Raw genomic sequence first — 24,176 nt, forward strand, 5'->3', positions numbered from 1 at the left:
GTTTGGAATAGTTTTTTTGTTTTTTTTTTGCTGAGATGGATCGCTATTCCCATTGCCATAAAATGACCGAAAATAATTTTTCTCAAATTTCGGAAGTTAAATCTTGTCCAATTTCCAGATAACGCCACACCAAACTTGAAATACTTTACATATGGGAAAATCTCAATAATTCCCAGAATTCAAATGTGAAACTGTAAGTAACTCAATACCTTCACAAAACACCCTATACTTTTTATAGATATTTTCATGATCCGAAATAGGCTTCAATGAAAATATGATATGTATGTTACACCCATTCAGCTGCAGACAAATTGGTGCCTATATTTAGCAATGTTCTTCCACCTGTCCGACTGTTCATGATTATTCTCGAAATGAGTAGATGTAGAAAATGGATGCTCAGGGGCTGAATTCTTGTTCTATGAAAATTTGAAAGGAAAAATATTTCCTTTATAAGTTTTTTTCATTTGACAGATTTTTCCTTTTTAAAAGTTTTCATTTCACATTTTCATAGAAACAGAATTGACCCCCTGGTCTTACCTGCCACTTTGGTTGGGAGGTACTCTAAGGAGTGAAACATGATCGGAAAATTTGGAAAAATATTACGATGTGCAAAGTATGCACCAACTCAGTTACTGCCTTCAAGGGCTATCGTGCGAACCATTTTAGCAAAAATTTTAAGCAATCATATGATTGCTTCAGTCTGGAGTATTCCCCCATTGGATGAAATCATGATATTGGTAGCGATTAGTAAATTTTGCAGGCTGTCAGTGCGTTTTGTAAAGATTACTCTCAAAGGTAATGATGAAGTTAAGCCAACGGGGGAATACTCCAGACTTAAGCAATCATATGATTGAACCTACAACTAAAACAAAACAAACAAAAAACAGCGAAGGCACGCGCAAAAGGGCATTTTTAAATTCAAACAACATACTCACAGGTAACTAACTGTCTGATGTTACTTCAACTCACAGAAATCGATGATTTCTTAGTTGAGTCAGCTTGCAAATATTTTGTTCTGGTGTTTTTTTTTTTTTTTTTGGGAAGGCCAAAAGTGAACATCATTCTCATTAACAAGAGAATACTCAATGCTTAAAAAGGTTTTCACTAGAAAAATCATAATTTCAAAAACTGAAAAGCCAATTGATAATTCCCTTCGCCGGGATGAAATCATAATATTGGTAGCGATCAGTAAATTTTGCAGGCTGTCAGTGCGTTTTGTAAACATTACTCTCAAAGGTAATGATGAAGTTAAGCCAATGGGAGAATATTCCAGACTTAAGCAATCAGAAAATTTTAAGCTTCTTCGAACTATATCTAAGTTTGGACAAAATGTTACAAGGCTAAATTTTGGACCCAATCTTGCCCCTAAAATAACTTGTACCGCCGCAATGTGGGCAGCGAATACAAGTGGTTGCAAAAAATCAACGCGATACAAAGCAGACCTTAAACTGCATTTTCGACTCCAAATTGTCTACAACTGGTATCGTCCAAACATACTTGGGTTCTAAAACCATTATTTCTAAAGACTGAGGGTATAATGAGCGTAATAAGCTTCGTCGTACGAACCCTAAGGACCAACAAGTTTGGGAACTCACTCTTGAAGTCAGTAGGGCAGTACTTTCAACGGCGTAACAGTTGAATTGGGTATGTGATCCAAAGAGGGTGCGTTTTTTTAACCGGCAGGGTGAGTGGAGGAGCATGCCTCTCAACTTAGGAGGTACCACGATAATTTTGAAATTATCCAAAGCGTTGGGCCTACAGGAATGAACAGTGCAACAACAGCATTACACGTAATGAACGCAAACAAACAAAACTATTCCCGTACCAATCACACAAAGTCACAAACCTTCCAGTTTCTCTAAATCGTTTCGCTCTCAAAACAAAACAAAACAACACCACAATCTTTTCAAAGCAAAAATACGAAAACTCTACGATTACTGAAATGTACTTCGAATATGCTTTGCCGAGTTGTTTCATTCGCCACCGAAACAAAAAGAATTTTTGGCAAACATTTGCTGTGCGAAATGATCGATGGCACACTCAGACACAAAAACACACACACAATTGATTGCTTAACAACCCTATCAGCTAACATCAACATACTTGGAACATGGTTTTCAACCACCAAACTACCCAGCAAACCAATCGTACCGACATCGTAACGAAATCAAAACAAAATTCGGACGGTATGTCCGATTTCGGATACGAAATCGTAACGATATCTTAACGAAAGTTGTATGAAGTGGTTGACATAATTTCGGAACGAAATCGGATCGATTTCGGTCAGAATTCGGCACGAATTCGGAAGAAAATCCAAAGGCGAATTTTTTCCTCCGAATTTTCGTAGAAACTTCTGAACGATGTCGTAATAATGTCGTATTAAAATCTGAGTTAACTTCCGAATCTTCGTAAAAATTTCTGAACGATTTTGGAATAACGTTGCACGAATATCGAAGGAAACAAATTGTCTCTGACGCCTCTTTTTTATTGATCAATTTTTCTTTGTTATGTTTTTTATTGGAAGATTGTAATTTCCAATGTATCCAATGATTTTCACTGTTGTTATCATTTTCTGGTTATAGTAGAACAATGTAAACTTTGTGTTCGAATATGTTGAGTCTATCATTACTAGCTTGAATTATTATATGTTGCATATATTGAAAAATTGTATATGCGAATTTTATAACCAACCATTTTGTTTTTCGACAACAAAGTAAAATGTTGCTTATTAGATATATACAAAAGGTGGTTGTTGTGCGAAGGGAAATTTGTTTCCGACATATCGATCCGAATTCGTACCGAAATCGGAAGAAAAAAATTAGCATATTTGAAGGGAAATTTACTTCCGACATTTTCTCCGAAATCGGAACGAAATCTGAACAAATTCCCCTACGAAAAATCGTTCCGAAATTGTTCCGATGTGTCGGACATCAGACATTTGGTTTGCTGGGTAATCATTCATTGAATCGTTCATGCGTTTTGAACTTTTTCGTTTTCTATCTTTTTTGTTGCGGAACTTTTCGCTATTCGTTTTGTTCGCACTCACGAATGTAAACAAAACGAAACTAAACAGCAAGTTCGGTCAATGTAGGTTATTTTTCGTTTTGTATTGTTCCTATGGAAAATGTATTGTTCATAAAGTAGTTTTACGTACTCTGATTACACGACATAGCCACACCTATTAATAGCGTACTGAACTAGAACATGCCGTTGGACCGAACTGCCATTGTGGTTCTTGACATGTCGAAGGCCTTTGCCAGACTAATCCCCACCTGGACGTCTGAAATTAGGCTTCCCCTAAACATATTGGGCCGATAGTGTCCTTATTCCGACCATTAAATATTGAGTGCAAAGTTCGATAGCGTATTTAAGTCGTCCGCACAAGCTACAGTTATTTGAGACAAGATCAGAAACAGTAACAAGATCATCTTGTCGCCGACCGGCAGCATTTGCGGTGCTGAAGAAATTACCTCATTGGGACTTTTCTTACAAAAAAATAAGAACGGCGACAATGCACAATGGCACAATACCCAACACATGTTGTGCATATGAATTGGGGCCGCACGACACACTGCACTAGTTTTACTGCCAAACTACCCGCATTCACCTGTCTTCTGCTTCTTTACGGGCGCAGAAAGTCCAGGTTGCAGAATTTTTAAATTTGGACACGGAGGAATCAGGACCAGATAACTGAAAAGCCTATACTAAGGAACATATTTGCGTTGCTACAGCAACAAATGTTGAACGTTTGTGAGGGAGGTACGCAAACATATTGTCTAATATCGGGCCTTTTTGAACATTGTATACGTATATATGTTTGAAAGAAATGTTGCAATGTGCAACGTTTCGGCCAAATCGTACAGCCAATTCACAAATCATCGTGCTCGTTAGCCATTTTAGTTGGTGCCGAAGATTATTTTTGTTTTTAGACCATTATTTCCGGTAGCATAGACTATACAGAAACAGAAGTGCATCTCGACATCATTTTGTGGTGGGGTGAACCAACGGACAAAATTTGATGTTTTGTGAGTAAAATTTACAAACAATTACCCACCCTGGCTACGTTGGCTAGTCGAAATAGAGGCCGCGAGGAGCTGGCTATTCGACAAGTTTTCAACTTTTGTAGGAGAGGTAAACGAGGGATTGTACAGATAAGGTCCATCTCGAACTTGCACCGAATCGGTTGATCCGCACAATAGTTATCGTGCGTTCCAGTCAGCCAGACAAATGGTTTGGATTTCGTTGAAACATACTTCGGATATAAAGCCATTATTTCAACGAGGTACATACTGGTCGTATAAAAGTTTATGTACCCTCATTAGATGAGGGTATAAAACCGGAGTCAGAATGATCAGATGTCGACAAAAACTATTATATTCTGATTAATTTGGGAAAATGAATAAAATCAATTTTTCTTCAAGGGGTTACCTCTAGTCGTGCTGTAAAAAATCTAATTTTTTATTATTTTTTAAGAAAACTGTCAATCTTTTCGAACAGATATTTTCTTCATCTGAAAGGGCACATTTTGAGCGGCTTTGTGGGAAATATTTGATAGTTTTGTGACGAAAACGGCTGGAGCGAGCATCATATATTTTTTTGGGCTTATTAGAAATTTTAAAAATATTAATTGTAACAAGTAAGAAAATATCAGTCAGCTGTGCTGAGCCTCAGCCACTGACTAAACAAAAAAAAAACAAATCCAAACACAATAATTATGCCGTATATAAAATATATTACTTTTGTATCACGAGTTTGCTTTAAAATCTGTATGTACCGTAATGTGGGGCTATACCAAATCACTGACATATTCCAAACATTTTAGTAACCAAACTTCCTCATATTGGACTCGAAATATTAAATTACATTAAACTAAGTTTGGAAGAAATTTTTGAAAACAGTTTTAGAGTTATCTTACACAATAGCCATTTTAGTATGTGCCGACGGGGTTTTAAAGCTTTTGGGTCATTATCTCAGGAAGTATTGACTTACTCCGGAAAAATATTGTACCATTGTAAATGAGGCCGCTTGAACAACTTACTGAAAAAAGAATCTAAACGATGTGAAAGGAGCTCTTAAACTTTACTTTATCCGAATTTTGCGTGGGAGGTACCTGAAGGTATGGACCGATATAATTCATATTTCAACCTAATACATGACTGTATGAAATAATATGATGTGCAAAGTCTGTACAAATCAGAAACTCCCTGCGAGAATTATCTTGCGGGTTTGCAATTTTGGTTCGAATCTGTTGATCCGACAGACGGACGGACATGGCTAAATCGACTCCAAATTGTCTGAAACGAATTTCGTCCAAACAAACCGTTATTTCGATGAGGCATATTTTTGGTCATATAAAAGTTAGCATAAATGCTGAGGGTATAAAAACTGTGGTCTGAGGAACACAAAATGTCCAAAAAATTAATGTCCTATTTTTCAAAGACGATTCGAATTCAAATTCGTTCGAATTACTACTAAACTCCTGTTATTACACACAATTTCTGTTTGATTGAAAACAAAAACATGTCAGCACGTATCAACTAAGAATTCATCGAATTCTGTGAGTTGAAAAGAACATCACCACAGTTGCCTGTCTAAATGAAGTTGAGCCAATGGGGGAATACTCCACTCAAGCAATCAAATGAGATTGAATCTTCAACAATAAACAAAACAAACAAAAAACAGTGCAGGCACGCGCAAATGGAAATTTGTTAAAAACAAAATTCCAACAACAACCTCACAGGCAACTGTGGTGATGTTCTTTTCAACTTACAGAATTCGATGAATTCTTAGTTGATACGTGCTGACATGTTGCATAATATTTTGATTTTGGTGTTTCTTTGGAAAAGCCGAAAAGTGAGTGTGATTCTCATTCATATGGGACGGACAGACGGACATGGCTAAATCAACTCCAAATTTTCTGAACGGATTTCGTCCAAACATACTTGAGGCCTAAAACCATTATTTCAATGATGCACATTTTGCCCGCATGAATGTGTATATACTCTCGTTAGCAAAAATGCTGAGGGAATAAAAACATAAGATTGGTAGTAGTTCGAACGAATTTGAATTCGAATCGTCTTAGGGAAACAGGCCATAAAAAAATCCTCGCTTATATACAAGATATTGATGTACTTAATAAGCTCACAAAAATATCTTTGTATATGATGGCTGTTACGATCAGCCGTTTTCGAGCTATAGTTGCCAAAAAGAAACTATTTCGAGAAACAAGTGTTTAAAGAGTCTATGCTGCATACAAATCACAATGAATATTTGCCTCCTTCCAACGCTCATATCTTAGTCAATTTTGATCGGAAGATCAACTTGTATAAGAATACTCCCTTTAAATGAAACATTATAACACAATCCATAATGTTTTGAGCTTCTCCTATTCAATTTAAAGCAACACATTAATTAACACTGATCATAATAACGGATCATAAAAACGTTTATTTATTATGAATGATCGTTTTAATTTCCAAAAAAAGAAGAACTTTATTACGATAGCACATAGCTTACCCGCATAATTACGCCTAAATATCTTCAACGTCTTATTTTTTAACTACTGCTGACAAACGTAATTGGTTATAATTACCAATTAGAAAACTGTCAAAATGTTGTGTCAACCCAATAAATTTCAAATCCACTGCCCTTTTAAGGGTTTAACAAAAAAAGCCAAAAAAATAACAATTTATGAGACATAATGTCTATCAGCAATTCTTAAAACCATTTTAGACTCAATTAATGCCCATTTTTGAATCTCTCAATTAATTTTTAAACTAAAAGAAATTGGCTAAAATGAGCATTCATTCCATTTACGTAACACGTAAATTGTTTAATTAGTGTCTTTCTAGTATTAGAATTGTTGAAATAATTTATGCAAAAAAATATTACGTCAACATTAGCAAAGTCCAAAATAAACATTGAAACGGAAATTTTAAACATAATGCATCCGTTTCCTTTTCAATGAAATAAAAACAACCGGGTATTAAAAATAATATGAACATGTTGACTGATAAAATATATTTTCTAATGATACATTTTAACAATTATTAGGTATGTATGGTTACACAACAATTTTTAAAAAAAAATTTGACAGTTCTTTACTGAGAACTTGCAAGTTTTTGCAGGAGAAATTTTTTCTTGCAACAATTTGTTAGTAAGAAAAAATAATAATAATAAAGAAAAATTGAGACAATTGTTTTGAAAATTAATTGAATTAATCAAGCTTTTGAAAAACTTTGGAAGTCATTCGCTAGAACTAAACAATTTACTGTCCATTAACATCAACTCAATTTTCCGTCTTTTTATCCAACTATTTCAGTTTAGCCAGAAATAATCATTTCCTTTTGAATATGACTTTTGCGGAATTTTACAAAATTTATATTTGAAGGCAGTTTGCCTTCATTTGTCAGCATTACCAAGAAATATTAATGGCCTGTTTGAAAATTAAAATTCTTTTCAACGGAATTCGAAACATTCGAAATTTTCAGCAGATGTTCAGTGAGGAAAATAATAAATTTTTTATGGTCGCAATATTTTTCACATGTAGCGTTGACGAAAATACATTGTCAACTAAAGAATTTTCAATTTTAGCAAATGTCACGGAAGTTGAGAAGAAAACCCAGCAAACGTAATTGCAGTTCATTGAACCGAAAAAAAAACACATTGGAGAGAAGAAAAATTAATTCATAATATGTTCATATTTTATGTTTTCTATGATCTCTATTCTCCTTTTCTTTATAGAAATCCACAGCACATTTTTTTATAATAGTTTATTTTTCTTTATTTTATATACAGAAAAAAATCCACTGCACATGTTGCTTGTTGTTTTTTATCATTAAATGCCCACAGTGATTATAAAAATTAGATTATATAAATATTTATTCAACTTAGTTTTTTCCATTAGAATTTTTTTCTATTTAAAAATTTGTATGTAAATTTTTCCACTCTTAAATATTTGCAATTAGATAAGATCGCCAGCCGTCAACATCATCAACGTCTTTACAGAAAAAAATACACATCAATTTGACATTATCTCCGTAACCATTTCATCAACATATGCGGATACGACGGTTTACTATAGTTTTAAATGGAACGTAACGGATAAAAAACGTATCTAAAAAGAGAGAGCAACGAATGAATGAATTCTTTTATTTGAGTAAAAAATAATTTTTTTGCACATTATAATTATTCTTGCTGTTTAATTTTAGAATTATTTATACAACAACAACAAATGTTAGCAACACCGTCACAGCTAAAATGAAACAGCTGTATGAAGAATTATGCAAGCGAGTTTTGTTTGAAACAAATACAAAACATATGACCGTGCACAGTGGGACATTTATTTTTGGTAATAGCATGACTAGCAAAAAATAATGTGTTGAAAATACGTTATTTTAATAAAGACAAATAAAAATTATGATTTATTTCAATTTTTATTAGAACATTGCAAAAATATTACCATTTTATGGAGACCACGAGATGTGGAAATTCTGGCTAAATATAGGTTGCAAGAAATGAAGAGCTTTGGAAATACCGAAATTTTAAATCGATAGCTTGTCCAGAATTAAAATGAAAGCCATAAGCTATAATACATACTAATAAAATTAGAATCGGTACAACACGAAACCTAAAACCACAAATAGCATTTGTCGTCCCGATTAACTATTCACATAATGCAAAAGAACCCATTTAGTGCTACCGAACGGTGGAAAAAAAAGCCTCTCTAACATATATCCCAAACATATTTTGCAGCAAACATATAATTGTTTGCAATCAGTCGCAAACATAACATATGTTTAGGTGCAAACATAACATATGTTTGGGTGCAAACAAATTATATGTTTGGGTGCAAACAAATACAGACCCAAAAGCCACAAAAAAACCAACACATGTACCAGTGGGCGTTTTCTGAGAGCAAGGGAGCGTAAATTTCAATGTGAATCACATTGTATGCTCACTTGCTCTCAGTAAGCGTTGGCTATCTCAAACATATAGACACATTTATAAATGGTGGTGGTTTATTGAAAGGCATAGAAAAAAAAAGCAAAAACAACACATAGGTTCATAAAAAAAAACTCCAAAGAAATATTTAAACATACTTTAATAAAAGAAAAACTGAATGAAATGATTTATAAAAAGTCGTAATTTAAAAAGAAAAAATTATATAGAAACATCGTTGAATACTTCTCCTTAGTTGTAAAATAAAACACATCTTCCTAAAAGTTGAAATCATCAACGGGAAATCGGCATCTGGAATCAAATGGTTACATAATGAAATAAATAGCTACATCCATATTTCAAATATACATATCAAGCTTTTTGTAGAAAATTAACTTATGTTGAAACTGAGGTATGGGGTATTGTAACTCGCGATCAGTTTTACTATATCATAACTTTTGACCGCATTTCGGTAAAATAAACTGTTTTAGCCCGATTCACCGAGGGGTTTCTTAAAATAATAACTTGAGCGGAAGCTGTGGTCGTACTAATGTAAAAAATTGGAAAAAATCGTTGAAATAAACGAGTTTCATTATGTTATTTTCCAATTAGTGGTTTTACAACACAATGTAGAGCTTAATGATCAAAGGATAAGTTAAAGAGTACACTTCAGAGTTTAAGTTTCTAATGTATGATTTTTTAATATATCCACTTTATCTTCCTCAAACGGATGCTGACATTTTGAAACCTTAAAAATGGGGTTTTTTGAATTTTGGCTCTAATCGGGACGCACAGCAGGATTTCCCTAAAAGCTTATTATTTGATTGTAGTACTCGCGATTTCGCATTTTTTAATGTATAACATGAGGGTGTAGCCCTCACAGGATCACAGTAATCTGCGCCCAAACACGAAATTTTTGTGCGTAAATTTTTCTCAAAAACCTATTTTTTTGGTTTAAAATTTACAAACGTCATTCGATTATCGTGGAAACCCGCGTAAATTTAGTTTTTTTATGTTCTGAATCTAACAAGCCACGACGCGTAAAAATCCACCCACTAGATCGGCGGATATGATACCCCTCAAATTTCGAAAATTTGCAAAAAATTATTTTGAAAATATCGCATATTAAAACGCGTTTTGGATGTGTCAGTTCTACTTAAATAAATTGATCGATACGCGTGTTTAAACTGCGCCAAAACAGATATTTAAAAACTCTCGTAAATCCAGAGATATAATAGATTTTTTCTAAAAATTGAGTTCGATGCTACATCCACGGTTCTTGATGGACCACATTGAAACGGCATAGAAAATGATGTATTTTTTAATGGTGATTATAGAAATCGGATGCGCATAAAATGTAAATGAACTGCGGAAATTATGACCATTTTACTGTATTTTGCACCCTAATATGCAGCAGATACAAACTGTACATCAAATAAAAGGGATTGATTCGCTGTGTTGTAAAATCGGATGCGCATCATGTCATTTTCATAATTACGCGGTTTTTATGCGCCTCAAATGTTGTATTATTCAATACAACGTTATTTTAACGTTATGCCACAAATGGAATTCCTTGTGATTTAATATAAGGTTCTAATAATATTTTCCAATAGGAAAATTATAAGCGACAAATTTGTTACAACGGAATATCATCAATATTGCGTGAAATTTTGACGAAAATGCCGAAGAACTCAATCATTTTTTCTCCAAATTTTCCTATAAAACCATAAAAAATAAAATTAGAATAATATGATTTTAATTTTTTCGTAATATTTTCTTCGTATTTTTGCAAATAACATGAATACTATAGCTCCAACCTTCACAAATTAGGTTTCATTTTATTCCACAAAATGTCTGGATGCTGTTATAATTTTTTTATATATTTTTCGTAAGTATGAGCGCTATTGTTTCAAAAATATGTTTGTAAATACGTTAAATTATTTAACAAATTTGATTTTTTCGCGAATCCATTGAGACTTTGCGATTATTTTTTGCATCATCGCAAACGTTACGAATTCAGTTAACGATAATAGGATATAACAGCGAACTATATTAAGCCGCGATTTTTTTAGAATTTTTTTAATTATCATAATTAAAACGGTCGTATCTTTTGCGCGCAACGATCAATGTTAGTAACGAAAACAGATTTGGAATGCGGATTTTTTTTCTTAATCTATGTACCAAAAATCATTGATGTAGTATCAAAAATTTTTTTGATTTTTTTTGAAATGGAAAAGACAATTTTAGACATTTTTCGTGATATGTATGTATATGAACAAGTAAAAAAGTATCAGTTGGCTTTGCGGACAGCCTGTGTGAATTGAGACTTTCATCTATTGACAATATCAAATGTAATACCGGCTGTAAATTTCCAAAGGATCTTCGAACAGATCCTAAACTGTCCTAAAACAAAAATCTTGAACTTTTGTGGATGAAGACGGATATGGACCATTTCTGAAGTAAAACTATCTTTGGACAAAATGTTAGGGGATCCAAAGTTTGGACGGTTGCTCCGTTCAACAGATATAGGCCGTAGCTTTTTAGTGACATTTTTTTTAACTTTGGGGGGAGGTACCGGAAGTTGCGCACCATCTTAGAAATTAAACAAAGCTAGGAAAAATATTAAGGAAGTCAAATTTTGGACCGAATCGAGAGTTATCGTGCTCTTCATTTAGGAGTTTTTATAGCTTTGGGGCTATTTTCTCAGGAAGAATGGATTTGCGCCCTAAAAAACTTGTACCGTCGTAATGGCGGCAGCGAATGCAAGTTATTACAACAAAGATCGAAGTTATTTGAGAGAAGGCCGTAAACTGCATTTTTTCGAAGTTTTGTGTGGGAGGTACCCGAAGGAGTTGACAGGTGTATTCCATATTCGAACCTGATCTATACCGTGTAGAAATATTACAATTTTCAAAGTGCGGACCAAATCGGATACTCTCCTCCAGAGTTATCGTCCGCAAAATTCTCCAATATTTTTGAACTTTTGTGGAGGAGGTACCTGAACTTAAACTTTGTTTCATCAAAATATTACGAAGGCCAAATATTAGACCAAATCGGTAGATCCGTTCAAGAGTAATGGTGAGCTCCAACCACTACACAAGGTATCAAAGGGATTGTTTGCATCTGTCATGTTATTTTCTCAGGAAGTATGGACTTGCCCCTGATGAAACTTGTACCGTCGTATGGAGGGCAGTGAATACAAGTTGCTACAATAAAAATCAAAGCGAATTCTAAGCTGAACTTTTCCGAAATTTTGTGTGGGAGGTACCCGAAGAAGTGGACCAATTGGGTCCATATTGAAACATCATCTAAGCCTGGTAGAAATTTCACGATATGTATAGTATGGACCAAATTGGTTACTCCCTTCAAGAGTTATCGTGCGCACAAATTTTCCATTTTCGAACTTTTGTCGGGGAGGTACCGGAAGGAGTGGACCGATATAACCCATCTTTGAACTTAAACTAAGTTTGGGTAAAATATTACGAAAGCCAAAATTTGAACCGAATCGGTTTATACGTTCGAGAGTTATCGTGCACATTTGCCCGTATTAAAGTGTATATACCCTCGTTAGCATAAATGCTGAGGGTATAAAAATTGGGTGCCACCGTGGTGCAATGGTATGCACACCCGCCTTGCACGCCGAAGGTCGTGGGTTCGATTCCCCGGCCAGTCAACATCAAACACTTTTCAACGGTGGCAAAATACCCCTCAGTAATGTTGGCGACATTTTCTGAGTATTTCAGCCTTGTACAACTTCTCTACAAGTGGTGTCTTTGACACGCCGTTCGGACTCGGCGATAAACAGTTGGTCCCATATCATTGAGCTAATATGAATCGGGGTGCACTCATTGATATGAGATAAGTCTCCCCTGTCCCGCCTGGGATGTTTGTGGAACAATTATTATTATAAAAATAAAAAGTTCAATATTGTGCGGACTGGAAGTGCAGAAATGAAATGTCTATTGGACAAAATGTACGACATATCAATGGTTTTCCGTGGAGTATATCTCGAAAACCAATTAGTAAATTGTGTTACTGTCTTAATCAAAATTTTGTATTCCTATTTATATCAGCTTGTTGCTAAATAGTTAATAGGCTAACGACAAAATATACCTCATCGAAATAATGGTCGTAGACTAATCATACATATGTTTTGACGAAAACAGCTTCAAATAACTTGGAGTCGATTTAGCACAGTGCGTCCGTCTCGAACTCTCGAACAGATTTTATCCAAATTTTGGGTCTTGCAATATTTTGTCCAAAATTTAAGTCATATCAGAAGTAGGTCCATTTCCAAAATGGAGTATATGGGTCGATTCTTTCAGTTATCTACTGTACAAAGGTGCAAAACTTTTGCGCTTTTATCGAAGTCAAATTAATGACTACAAAAAAAGTATTTATTCGCAATGCCCACAATCGTGAAGTTATACACTCTAAATGGTTCGATATTTTTGTCGGAAAGTTTATACGTCCAAAAAAGACCACGAAATCCTGACTTAACCTTTTTTTTTAGGACTTAGCTAAAATTTTGTCGAGCTTTTTTAGCGATATTTTTTGACCATATTTTTGCATAGTCTCAAATATCGTCCGACTCCTGTTAAAAATGGTTTCTTTTTTCTTAAAGTAATTTTCTGAATTTTTAGTTGGCTTTCACGGACTCTATCACTTCTGGTATAATAGTAAAATGTTAGCGTTTTTATGAAACAAAAGAATATTATTTTGTTACAATAATACAAAACTGTGTGTGATATCTGGATATGTACTTTAAAGAAGAGAAGGTGTTATGTTCGGGCCGAACTGTTTATATCCTTCACCACATTAAAACATTCTATATCTATATTCGACATGTTCCCGAATGCAATTCCTGTATTCGAACGTGGATCTATTTTCACGACATTCGGCATGGAGGTTCTCCCACCACGCGGATTTCGAAAATACATATTACAGAGGATATTTTTAAAATTTATGCTAATAGCCTCGAAAGCGAAAACGTAGAACTATATTAGCAATTCTTTGCGGGATATAAAACCCTAAATGCCAAATAAGAACTAATGTGGTTGAAAATTCTGGTATACACCAAAACGTAAACCTATATGAGCAATATTCATTTGAACGATTTTTTGGTTATTGCTTCAATTCTGTTGTAGAATTTGGCTAAAAACTTTTGTATGTGGGCTATACCGAACGTGGTCTGATATGGTTCATTTTCAATTTTAAACATCCTAAGTTCTAACTTGTATCTAAAATATTGTGATCTCTCTCTATTGTGGAAATATTACATTTAAAATCAACTAAAAACCTTTAAAATAGCTTTACGTAACTCTACACAACATTTTTTAAGTTTCATGATTTTTGGTAAAGTTGACGATTTTTTCTTTATCTATGTACCAAAAATTATTGATGTACCATGATTTTGCTTTGAAACCGACGATTTTGCTTTGAAACCGAAAAGGAGATGATACAGTCAGGGAATTGTCCCAATTTGAACTTCTACCTCAAACAACGTCTTCCTCAGTTTTATTTTGATAGGGCCTGGGGGTTCTCAGCAAAATCATGAAAACATAAAAATGTGAACTTTTTTTTTTCTCATCTATAAATATTGTTGTTTTTGAATCCGCAAAAACTTCCTAGATGTCAGCTTCTTTCATCTAAACTCGGTTCAAGAGCACCGTGCCGTGTTTTGGTATCACAAAACTTCTCCACCATAAATTAGGTCCATGTTTTGTTAAAGCCCGCATATAACGAATACCCCTGATTTTAACAGTTTTTAGCAATTCAGGTACATTTATTGACCGAACTTTCTGTAATATGACATATGAGGTTCCCAGTTCTCTTCTCATAATATGATGAGTCCGTTCTATTTTCAAAAAAAAAAAAAGATTTTGCAAACTATTATGATCAGTTCAAAGCAGATAAAAAGCAAAGGTAAAACTAAGATTAAGGAAAAAGGCGACTTGAGAGGCTACATGGAGTTTATCTACCACCTTACTCGTGTCTTAAGTCAGTTCACTGAGAGTAGTGAAATCCCTTTTGTAAAGTTCAAGCAGATCACAAGTATCTGTAATGCACGGTGCAACTCTCGTGCCATTCTAGCTCTTCTTGTAGTTATTCAGATGTCTGAATACCGAAACATGTAGTGTAGATTTATTTGGTTCATTGGTTCAGACATCAATTGTTTGTAGCACTGGACTATCTGTGGCACTGAATGACTACCAAAAAGCTCCCAATTGCTCCACTAGAACCTGGATGAATATACAATCAACATTGTTCGAAGCAGCCAGTGTTGTGAGCGTTCGATCTAACTTATGCAAAAGTTATACAACTCCTGCAGCATTAAGGACATCCTCCCACTGAGATTCATCATCTCCAATGACAACGTGAATATTTAACTTCTGTGAGTGGATTTAGACTATTGCAATATCTCAGTTATTTTGTCAATTATGCCAAGCTTTGTAATGGAGATATTTTCCGCTACGTCGATTAAGGTTTTATTTGGATCGATTGGTTGAAAATTGTAACACATTTCGGTTCGATCTTGTACTAAAATCAGGGTAGACATATGAAGGCATGAAAGATATATTAAGGAACACGGTGCTCTTAAATCGAAATTAAATGGAAGGTGCTTACACCTGAGAAGTTTTTGCGGATTCTGAAACTAAAATGTTCATAGATGAGAAAAATCAAAAAAGCAAAAAAATCGCCGGAGCGCTTTTTAAATAAATCGCGATTCAAGTTGACATTTTAATGATTTTTTTAGGTTTCCACGATTTTGCTTAGAAACCGCAAGTCCTATCAAAATGAGACTGAAGAAAGTGTTGTAGCTATGAAAATTCTCTACAAGATTGGCCTTTAAGGTATTTTCGTAAATTTTACCATTTTTGAGATATTGAAGTTCAAATTGGGACAATGCACTGACTGTATCGCCCCCTTATAAAACAATGTCATGAATGGTGCCCCTTAACTAACTTTTAATGAAAACCGCTTACACGGGGGAAGTTTTTTGAATTCTGAAACAGCAATGTTCATAGATGAGAAAAATCCAAAAACAATAAAATTCGCTTTAGGGATTTTTTAATAAATCTCGGTCAAAATTCACATTTTTAGGTTTTCACAAATTTGCTTGGAAACCGGAAGTCCAATCGAAATGGAGCTAAAGAAAATGTTGTAGCTATGAAAATTCTCTACAGGATTGACGTTTATGATTTGTTCTCAGGCTATACAATTTTTTGAGATAAAGAAGCTCAGTTTACATTTTAAGGTTTTTTTGTCAGGGTTTCGCGATTTTGCTTGAATACGGCAAGTCTTATCGGCATGGGACCTGAGAAAATCTTATAGCAGTGAAAATTCTCTACAAGACTGGCTTATGTAATTTTTACTAGGTTGTACCATTTTTATACCCTACACCACTATGTGGGTGTACATAGTCTATTATAAGGTTTTTTTATGGTTTTGGCCAAAAAGTTTGTAACACATCGAAATAATGGTCGTAGACCCATACTTATATATACCAAAATGAATGTCTCGACGAGCTGAGTCGATCTCGCTATGTGTGTCCGTCCGTCTGTCCATCTAAACCTTGTAATCACGCTACAGGTCGCAATTTTGATCGGATCGTCATGAAATTTTGGGTGTTGATGGGGGTCCCGGAGGGGAAGAAGCCTATTGATTTTGGTGATGGTCGGATAATATTTAGGGGTCGGAAAGGGGAAAACTCATTTGGAAACAAATTCAAGTTTTATTCATTGTGAATATATCGGTTTCTACTAGGGGTATTCCAACGGCAATGTCTGTCAATGGAAGAAGAAAATATTACCTTTACATTGGTGTAAAGCAGGTTGGCGAAGGTGGTCAAACAAGGGAGATACCACAATAGTCGGTAATGCATCCAATTCTTCCATTTTTTGCAATCAAGCTACAGGTCGTAATTTTGATCGGATGGTCACGAAATTTTGTTTGCTTATGGGGGTCCCAGAGAGAAAGATGCATATTATGTTTGGTGGTAGTCGGATTATATTCCCTAAAAGAAATGTTTACCAGTGAAAAGCTTATACACAGGGGTAGTGGTGTAGGGTATCACATGGTCGGCCCCGTCCCGACTATAGCCTTTGCTCACTTGTTTTAGATATATAAGTTTAAGTTGGGAAATTGCAGTCATGACATTGTTTTATAAGAGGTAGTTTACACTATCTATCAATGTCATATGACACGAAATAAAAACATTCCATATTTACCCACGGAGGCAATAAGGAGACGTAGTTTTTTTTTACATTTTGCTGGCGTGGACGCACAGAGTAAATGGCGTAAGGAAAATCTCTAATATTACACATATTAGCGAATATATAACGATGGAAAGTTTCATGCCTTATGACATTTACACATAGTGTAAACTACCCCTTAGGAGACGATACAGAATTGAATTGAATTTGAATTGTCCCAATTTCAACTTCTTTATCTCAAAAGTTGTAAAACATACGAAAATATCATTAAGGTCAATCTTGTAGAGACTTTTGATAGCTACAACATTTTTTTATTCCTATTTTAATAGGACTTGCGGTTTCCAAGCAAAATCGCGAAAACCTAAACAACCCCTAAAAATGTCAACTTGAATCGCGATGTATTTAAAAAGCGCTCCGGCGATTTTTTTTTTTTTTTTTTTTTTTTTTGTTTTTTGATTTTTCTCATCTATGAATAAGTTGGCGATTGAAATTTGACTTCTCCACTTAAAACGATTATTACATAAAAACTAAAATAACTACTTGGACCCTATTTTGCAAACAGCTAGCTACCCAGCAAACACAATGTCGGGCGTCCGACGCGTCTGCTCAAAGTCGCAAGTTTTTTCCGACGCGTCTGACCGACTTCGGTCCGAACTCTGTCCGGCTAGTCTGACTAACTTTTTCCCGTCCTCTCTCTCCCTCTCTGAAGGGAATTTTTCTATTTTCTCTTGTACTGCTTTGGCAAAATTAAGTATAAATAAGCAGAGGGAAAAGAATTGTACATGCTTCGCTCGCACATTGTAAATATGTAATTGTTGATGTGCCGACGTTGATGCAGTACGAACGAAAAGTTGAGTGCTCTGGTTTTAATTTCTGTTTCGGAGAACAAATTTGGTTTATTTTTGTTATGCGTGTTGATGCATGATAGTGTTTAAATGTTATTCATAGTGATCGGTTGAATACATATTTCGTTATTTTTATGAAGTTAATGAAAGTAAAGATTTTCTTCGTCAAACTTTAACACTATTCCGTGGGAAGTCATATGTTTTATATTTGTATACGCCAAAGTTAAGTTTCTAAACATTTTAAAATTTTTTGCATGTGAAGACATGTAGTTTTTTCATATATTAATAACAATTGTTTTACATATTTCAAAGATCGTATTGACGAATTTGTTGTTCACCACAGTTTGTTTTTCCACCAAGTCGCTCATTTAACACAGCATAATATGATATTAAAACCTTTAATATGTTTATTAGGGTTATGACTTTTTGACATTTTTCCTCAAAAATGATTTCCTGTAGCAGGGATGAATGAACTTTTGCCTATTAATCACTATGCTATCGTTTATTCCATTGAAATATAAAAAAAGTTCACGCACAAATCGATTTTAAAAAAATAATTTTTTGAAAAAATGTATGAAATGAAAAAAAAATTTTTTTTCAAAAAAATATTTTTTGTTGCACGAATGAATAAATATAAGCCTACTAATAACTATAATAACGTTTATTTCATTCAAATATTAAAAAAGTCGCGAAAAAAGTCACTTTGAAAAATTTCAAATTTTTTGTTTTTTGTTAAAAAGTTATAGTTTTGAATAAAAGCGTTTACGACATTTTTACGATTCTCAGAATTGAAGAAAAATAGTGAGAAATAAATTGTATGTCATTTTAATTATTTCATATATATATATCTGTTTTCATTGACTTCAAAAAAATGTCCATAATTTTGATAAATTCAAATTTTAAAATCATTTTGTGCGTGAGGTTTTTTCACCGAATCAACTTTTAATTAAGATTTTATGTAATCTTATGGCAAAACTCATCACGCTATGATACAGGGATATGAGGTTGTAAAAAAGTCATAACCCTAATGTTTATAGTAGATAAACTTTTATAGGACTTGGATATTACATGAACTAACTGTGTATTTTCAACATCTTTTAATAATAAAAACGAATGCTGGTAAATAAATTAGAAGTTCATACGATAGTTCATCTGACTTCGGACCAAATTAGGTCCCAAAGTCGGCAAACACTTTCGAATCTCATAAGATTTTACTTCCGAATTACGACCGATATCTGTCCGAAAGTCGGTAAATAAATCAGAAATTTATACGAGAGTTCATCAGAGTTCGGACCGAATTCGGTCCGAAAGTCGGCTAAAACATCCGATTTTCATCCGAATTTCGGTCAGAGAACACGTCAACCACGCCATATGACTTTCGGTCAGAGTTCGGACAAAAGACTTGCTACAATTCGAATAAAAGCAAAATTCTTCAACATCAGCTTTATTTGCGTTCATGCTGCCACTGAAGACAAGGACGAACTGACCAAAGATGTATTTTATGAGCGCTTAGAGAAAACATATGACCGTTGTCCTGTCCATGACATTAAATTTTTTCTAGGCGATGTTAATGCCAAAATTCGAAAGGAAAATATCTTTGACCCAACAGTCGGAAAATTCCGTCTCCACAGTGAAACATCTGACGATGGTATGAGGCAAACAACATGGTAGATAGCAGCACCAGATCTCAACATCTCGACATCCATAAAGGCACCTGGATGTCTCCAGATCAGAAAACAAGAAATCAAGTTGATCACGTTGTGATAGATGGAAGACATTTATCGAGCGTGTTGGATGTACGTTCGTTCCGAGGAACAAACATAGACTCAGGCCACTAACTAGTTGCAGCAAAGGTACGCTCCCGGTTAAACGTAGCAAACAAAGTACGAACAGACACAACACGAAAGTTAGACAACGGTAATCTGCAATCACAACAGATAGCCCAAAAGCTTAATCAAAGCACTCCTCATCCCGATAACATTTCAGAATCTGCAAAAACTTCCCAGGTGTAAGCACCTTCCATTTAAATTTGATTCAAAAGCACCGTGGGAAATTAACGCCAAATGTTTTCATATGGGTCGTACATATTCAAAATTGTCGTAAAGTTTAAACTACGTTATGATAATGACTGCTGTCGTTAATAAATGCGGACATGATTTAACTAATGATGCGGAAATCCAAAATTGTTCTTTGTTGTCTGTATAAAATCTTCTAAGCTGCTTACACTAGTCTATAAATCACCTGTAACATGGATAGCTTTCCTTTCTAATGAAGAAGCCTGTAATAATTAAGACAGTCAGTTTATTTTTGTTTGGCCGGAAAATTGTTAATAAACTTTAAAAATACCACTGTTCTGCTGTTGGCCAATTTCAAATTTCATGCCAAAATTCAAATGCTAAGAGATGAACATTTTTGCATTTTTAATAATGTTTTTATGAAACACACATAAACATACATACATATACACATATGCATGGGAGGAAATTTATGATATTTTGAATATCTATACTGCAAAAAAAACATACATATAAACAAAAGTATGAATGTACATGTCTATATACACATTTATGTACATATATTACGTTGTTTGTTTGGCGCCCAATAACATAACAATTTACAATCCACCAAAAAAAAAATAATTTATTTATATTTTAATTGAAATGTTTTGTTGTTGTTACAGTTAGTGATTTTCACTTTCACGAAAGACTAACGAGTGTTGATGGATGTTTATGTTGTCCCAAACACTACAGATGTGTAATAAAGCATTTTTACGACAACGACGTGGACGCGGACGATGTAATGAAAAGAATGTGTAACAATTTGTTGCTTCAAATGAAATGTAAACTAATGCTAAGAACTTTGGCATTAGCCAAACAGGAAGATAAGAATAAATGATCTTCTTTCAAGAAGATCCCCCTCGTCACAAGCATACGCATAATGATACAAACACATAAGTTCCAATGACGACAATCTATAATGACTCATATGTTGACCCACTGTGCCAAATTTTATTTCTTGTTGTTTTTTTCTTTGGCTTAACTATTTTGCCATTTAGGTGACCAACTTAAATGAACATCCCCGTTTTATTTATTTTATTTGTCATTAACAAATTATGGAAGACATTATTTATTGTCCACTTTGATTTTTTTTATTTTTTGTTTTGTTTGAATCACTTTTTTATTTTTATTTTAAAACATATTTTTTGCTTTTTGTTATTTTCAAATTTTCTACCGACCGTTATATACCGTTTCTATATCTTCGACGTTGTTGTTCGCTTGTTTTGTTAAAAAAATAAATGAATAAATTTTTCCGTTCTAAACTTTCGATTCCGAACCGCTCACGCTTAACGCTCTCAAACAACTGAATTAAATTGTTTTGCTATTTTTCTTATTTTCTCGCCGCAAACAAATAGACAGACAGACAGAGGAACTTTTTTCCATTTTCGCCTTTTTCTATTGGGAACTGCTTGCTGTGTGATGGTGGGTTATGCCCGCCTGTCTGTCCAACCGCTAGTTTGGCGTGTGTGGTTTTTCACTTTTCAAATACAAATTCAAAATCGTTTCAATTGAGGCGGCATTTCTTGTTATTGTTTTGCTATTTTCTTTAGTTGTTGTCGTGGTTTTTGATTGTTGCATTTTCACCCTACCCATTTCATATAATGGAAAAGGTTATGCATAACCATAATTCAACAACGTGTCGAATAAAGTACGAAACAGACACAACACTAAAGTTGAACGTCGACTCAACTTTTCCAAATTGCTTAGGGATCAGCGGAATGGGTAAGTGATGAACCATCCAAATGAACCATCCAAAACAACCGTAAAACCCATACTTGACTACCAGAGGCCACCATCAGGAAAGGAATGCGGCATATAGGGCTACTGTGCAATCAATAGCAACCTTAGAGGTATCAGGATAATTAATAGAAGACGGAACACCATTTTCGTAGAAACACTTGAGAGAAATGTAATGGAGGTTGTGTGAAAAAATCAGTAACGAAGTGTTAAACTTTAATTTTATTGTAGCAGATTTTGGGAACCATAATAACCCCTAACAAAGTGTGTGTGCCAGGCTATAAACCCGAGAGTTTTTCGCATCAAAAGTTTTAATGTTCAATAGGGTGATAACTTTTTACAACCCCATACCCCCATACCCCTTTATCATATTTTGATGACTTTTTATTTAAGATCTGTAACGTGACCGCTTCATTTATTTCTACACTCTGCCATTGGTATGAACTCCCACTGCACTTAACACCGGTCGGCATAGTGGACAAATTTAAATTCGATGTAATCAACAACAATCACTTGTCCAGTATAATTCTCATTCTCTTAGTACTACTGCTCGAATATGTGTTATTGTTGTAGCAGCATATGATGCTGGTATGGCAGCCGCACTTAGGTCACTCCAACCTCACAGCCTACTCTCACTAACCGTTCTATTCTCCGACAGCAACCCGAATAATTCAGATCCGGGCCACACAATCCTAGACAAAACCATTCGTTATAGATTAGGTACAATTGTACATATAAGGTGTTTCTAAATAAATAGCGTGCATTGTAGTTGTTTGGGATCAGCTTACTTACTTAGCTGGCCCATTACAGAACATTTGTTCCATAGGCCGAACTAAGAAAAGATCTCCATTTCTCTCTATTTGTTGCTTCGCACTCTGGAATACCGCGCCTTTTCATCTCATCATCCACTTGTTTGCGCCATCTATTGCTTGGCCTGCCAATTCTGCGTGCACCGTATTTATACGCCTTTTTAGCGGGTTCATCATCGCTCATTCTTATGATATGGCCTAGCCAACGTAATCGCTGCATCTCGATACGTTTAACAATATTGATGTCGTTGTACAGCAGATACAGCTCGTGGTTCATGCGACGTCGATATTCACCGTTTACGCAGATTGGTCCGTAGATCTTTCGAAGAATTTTTCTCTCAAACACACCAAGCACTGCCATGTCTGCTTGCGCAAGTACCCAGGCTTCGTAGCCATACATCAGCACGGGTAGTATCAGTGTTTTGTAGAGCGTTATTTTTGTTTGACGAGATGTGGTTTTGTTTTTAAACTGCTTACGTAAACCAAAGTAGCATCTGTTGGCCAATACAATTCTTCCTTTTATTTCACAACCGATGTCGTTTGTTGTGTTTACGGAGGTGCCGAGGTATACGAAGTCTTTTACTACCTCAATATTATAGGAACCAACTTTCACAGTCGGTCCGAGCTCAATGGACGCATTGCGCGTCGACACCATCAACTTGGTCTTCTCACCGTTTACCGCTAGACCCACTTTAGCAGATTCTCCTTCGACCTTCATAAAGGTATCAGTTACTTCTTTTACTGATCGTCCCATGATGTCTATATCATCAGCATAAGCAAGTAACATGTGACTATTGGTGTAAATTGTGCCACTTCTTTTGACGTTTGCTTCTCGTATAACCTTTTCCAGCAGGATGTTGAAGAGATCACATGAAAGGCTGTCTCCTTGTCTGAAACCTCTTTTTGTACCAAACTCTTCGGAGAGGTTCTTTCCTATTTTAACTGTGGACATCGTGCCAGTTAAAGTCATTTTATACATTTTATACATTCATAAAGGTATCAGTTACTTCTTTTACTGATCGTCCCATGATGTCTATATCATCAGCATAAGCAAGTAACATGTGACTATTGGTGTAAATTGTGCCACTTCTTTTGACGTTTGCTTCTCGTATAACCTTTTCCAGCAGGATGTTGAAGAGATCACATGAAAGGCTGTCTCCTTGTCTGAAACGTCTTTTTGTACCAAACTCTTCGGAGAGGTTCTTTCCTATTTTAACTGTGGACATCGTGCCAGTTAAAGTCATTTTACAAAGCCGGATTAGCTTTGCGGGGATACCAAATTCAGACATGGCTTGGAATACCTTTGAAAACAGCGGGCTGTCGAAGGCTGCTTTATAATCGACAAAAAAGTGGTAGGTGTCGATCTGCATCTCTTGGGTCTTCTCCAGGATTTACCGCAGGGTAAATATCTGGTCAATGGTGGACTTGCCAGGTCTAAAGCCGCATTGGTATGGTCCAGTTATCTCGTTGACCATAGGCTTTAGACGTTCGCACAATATCCCTGAAACGATCTTGTAGGCAATAGGGAGTAGACTTATGTCCCTATAGTTAGAGCATACAGACTTATCTCCC

General features: G+C 34.9%; 1 protein-coding gene across 8 annotated transcripts in view; it reads right to left on the reverse strand.

The window, feature by feature from the left end:
• Positions 1–21,469, reverse strand: part of LOC141389957 (xaa-Pro aminopeptidase 2) — a 76,549-nt gene extending 55,080 nt beyond the window's left edge. For 2 of the 8 annotated variants that reach the window (XM_073962253.1, XM_073962251.1), the window contains exon 1: positions 21,237–21,358. The gene's annotated coding sequence lies outside the window, so the exon portion shown is untranslated. Of the gene's footprint in view, positions 1–20,951 lie in introns of all 8 variants that reach the window. The other 6 variants (XM_073962252.1, XM_073962250.1, XM_073962245.1 and 3 more) reach the window with 6 other exon arrangements.
• Positions 21,470–24,176: the final 2,707 nt, after the last annotated feature.

This window comes from Musca autumnalis, unplaced genomic scaffold (genome assembly GCF_047663935.1).
Source record: "Musca autumnalis isolate F117 unplaced genomic scaffold, ASM4766393v1 scaffold_1, whole genome shotgun sequence".
NCBI classification, from domain to species: domain Eukaryota; kingdom Metazoa; phylum Arthropoda; class Insecta; order Diptera; family Muscidae; genus Musca; species Musca autumnalis.